This window comes from Crocodylus porosus, unplaced genomic scaffold (assembly GCF_001723895.1).
Source record: "Crocodylus porosus isolate Cpor-Errol unplaced genomic scaffold, CroPor_comp1, whole genome shotgun sequence".
Taxonomy (NCBI): Eukaryota; Metazoa; Chordata; order Crocodylia; family Crocodylidae; genus Crocodylus; species Crocodylus porosus.
The window spans coordinates 11,728,321-11,731,860 of NW_017728943.1; the positions used below are offsets into that span (position 1 = coordinate 11,728,321).

The 3,540-nt window shown below is 46.0% G+C and overlaps 1 protein-coding gene across 3 annotated transcripts in view; it reads right to left on the minus strand.

Annotated features, from left to right (window-relative positions):
- Window positions 1–3,540, minus strand: part of STXBP5L (syntaxin binding protein 5 like) — a 379,891-nt gene that overhangs the window by 99,235 nt on the left and 277,116 nt on the right. The window lies entirely within an intron of this gene.

Below are 3,540 nucleotides of genomic sequence, written 5' to 3' on the forward strand. Positions count from 1 at the left end.
ATTCTGGAGTGGCTGCAGCTCCTCCCAGAGCTCCGCTTCCATAGGCCTCTGGTGAGGGAGGGAATAGGGCTGGGACTAGGGCAGGTGCTGCACAGATGGGCGGAGCATGGGATGGAGCCGTGAGCAGCTTGTCCAGGGGGCATGGGGAGCGGCTCCTGCCACTGCAAACACCCCAGGAGGGCATGGGGCGTGCATGACCCTGGATCTGCATGCGGGGCAAGGGCAGGCTGTGGGCTGGGGCAGCACTGGGCTGTTCCTGGCAGGGGCATTGGGCCCCCATGTCCTCCTGTTCTCAGCAGGGGCACACAGCCCCCATGTCCTCCTAGGGGTGTGCACCCCCCCCACATGGCTCAGTTCCGTGCTGCGCCCCGGCGGCACAGCCCCTGCTCCAGCCCCAGCCCCAGCCCCAGCCCCACTCCCTCCTCCACTGCTGGGGCAGCCCACTCCACCCTGTCTGCAGAGCTGGGGGCACATGCTCCCCATGCCCTCCCAGGGTGCACACAGCAGTGGGAACCACTCCCCCATGGCCCCACAGATGAGCTGCTTGCAGCTCTGTCCCATGCCCCGCCCCGCCGGTGCAGCACCTGCTCCATCCCCAACCCTACTCTCTCCCTTACTGTGGGGGCCTCAATCTTCCCCCCCTTAAAAACAAAACAACAACAACAAAAAAGGGATAAAGGAGCTGAAACTGTCAGAAGGGGTACACTTATTAAAAAAGGTTGAAAATCCCCGAGCTATTTAGATAAAAGCACCAAAAAGATCCACTGAAGTGTGTGATCTATACAGATGCTAGGTGAGTTTGGTCATATTGATGTGGTTCCTCTTCTGGGCATACGTTGTGCTTGGTGCGGGGGCACACCAAGTTTAAAGCTAAGTGCCATTTTTTTCCATGTCTGTCAGCAGCCTGAATGGGCAGGTAATTCAGATTTATTTTCTAAGTGTCTCTGTGCAGATAAGAACTGACCTTGCATTGTAAGTAGAATCACATAAGCAAAGCTTGGAAGTTAGATGGTTGTGGTAACCTTAACCCACATATCTTTATCAAAGTAATGTGAAAAACATTACATAAGTTTTCAGCTATTGAAAAAAGGTGATGGTGGGGGAGAACAAATCCCACTGAAGTATAAAGGGGAAGACAATAACAGAGAAAGAGGAGAAATGGAGCATGGGCAACAAAACCAGTCAGTTCAGGTTCTTATATATTTATTGATATATGATGGTTAATTTTCAGATGTAAATATAAGGCTATCCAAAAGTAACAATTAACACTTGTTATGAAGGATGCTGTAGACATTTGTATTAAATACACACTGATATTCTTTTAGGATTTGTGTGTGGTGGTGAGCCATGGACCTTGGTAGCAAGCAATCTGGAGTCACCCCTCTCCATTGGCATTTCAGAGACACTGGGTTTCAAGCAACCACAATACCTCCTGCAAAAACACCTATGCTGGCATCTGTACAGAGCTCTCTGGGCCCTACACATTTGAGACCCTGGTCTCTAGGAAATTGTCTATACTCAACATGTTCTATAATTTGCTACTATCCCTCTATTGCAAGTATGATCTCCTACTGCTAAACAACAGTGGGAATGGTAGTGTGGGTTGGCTGCTGGGCCAGAGACAGAAATTACATATACACCAGCATAAGTGAATGGAAACCAGTTCAAATCTGTAACACAACAGAAATTTAGTGCACATAAACTGCTTTCAAAATGGCCAAAACTGGTTCAAGATAAACCTGGATGGATGTAGTATCAGATTTAACTAATTTAATTTACATTGGTTTATTGAACTTCTGTCCCAGATCCCCTCCAGATTCAAGTTAATTCACAGTCCCACCGCATCCCAGGATGCTTTGCACCTCCCCCAAAAACCCTCCATTGCAGGGTGGGTGAGCTACTCTTGACCCAAGCCGTCTGCTCCAGCTGAGCAGGGAGGTGTGCTCTAGCACCCCACCTGCTTCTTGCCTGGGCTACTGCAGGCATGTGGCTGCATTTCCAGAATCAAAAGTGTATGTCTGTTTACTTGCTTATCAGTTTAATCTATGCAGTTTAGATTATCCTGAGAAGACTGAATTGCTTCAGCTTCAGGCTTTTTGACTGTCCGTACTTAGCCCTGATGTTTTTACTATGTACTATGTAGACCGGTGTTAAACAGGGGTAGACAATACAGTGCCCATAAAACTGTGCCCGATCTACCATATTTGTTGCTCTTGCTGTAGCTGCATTGGTGCTAGAATACCTGTGGGAGAGTTGCAGGAAAACCCGGGGCATAACTTTTAATTTTTGCACTGTGGATAATGGGGGGGAAGGGAAAGGAGCTTTAGAAATGGCATGGGCTATTGCTACCTTAGCATAAGCTCCCTCAGCATGGGCTACAGCAGTGGCACAGGCTCCCTGGGGGTTTGTCATTTTGGCATGCCCTCTGAGTCACTGCCCGAGGGCTGGTGCCCCTTTGCTCCTGCAAGTTATGCTACTGGGAAAGCCTCAGGGTTGATAGAGACTAGAGACACATCCGTGTACAGACTCTGCACAGGAGATAGTTGCTAGCAAGACTGTAACATTTACGCAGTCAAAGACAATTCAAGACAGGCTCTAATTTTTCAGCTTTCAATTAAATATGGATGCAATCAATTAAGGAAGCATGCTAAAATTTAGGCATCAATTGCCGCATTTACATGAAATTGACTCTGCTGTTGTTACTGAGTAGTCATTTAGTACTTGTGTATACAAGTACTACATGACTGCACAATAACCAGAGTTAGCGGTAGCATTGCCGAATGGCTTTTAGGTGATGCTGACTGTGCAGTAGCACATTACTACCGTGTACTAGCTCTGCATCACACTTCGTGCCACATGATGCTACTGCACAGTAGTAGTGAGCTACTGTAAAGTCAGCATCTTGAGTACATGGCCAATGTGACTATGCACTGCCTTTGTCTTGTATGTAAGAATTATGCCTGATATGGGGGATTTCTATGAGTATCTGCTTCAGACTCCATTTTGAACATAGGACTTACTTGCTTTTATTAATGTCCTTTGCTGATATATTTAGACCTTTTTGGAAAGGATGTATTTAAACTAGCAGGGAATTGCTGTCAAAAGTTTAAAACCTAGGTGACTGAAATTGAGGGCACCTTTCAGCTCCTAAATGAAAGTGGACTGGTTTTCAGAAGTGTTGAACACATGAAGATTTTTTCCAATGTAATTAATCAGATAAATTAATGCAATGCATTTCACAATTCTCTAATAAAATGTGACAGACTTGAAGCTTCTCGGAGATATCTTATAAATACTACATATTGCTCTGGCTATTGGGATGTTTATGATATGAATATACTGTGTTAATTTAAGCTCTCTGGGAAAACAATCAGGAAGGAACAGGGGCTTAGCCACTTCAGCAAATGCTTAAAAGCTGTTTACTTTCAGGATTTTCCCTTTACTACCACCTTAGTCTGCTGGACTGATTCTGACCAAAAACGGTAATGCCCAAAAAGAATAAAATGGTTTTAAGTCATTCTAGGGCAGGGCCAGGCAACT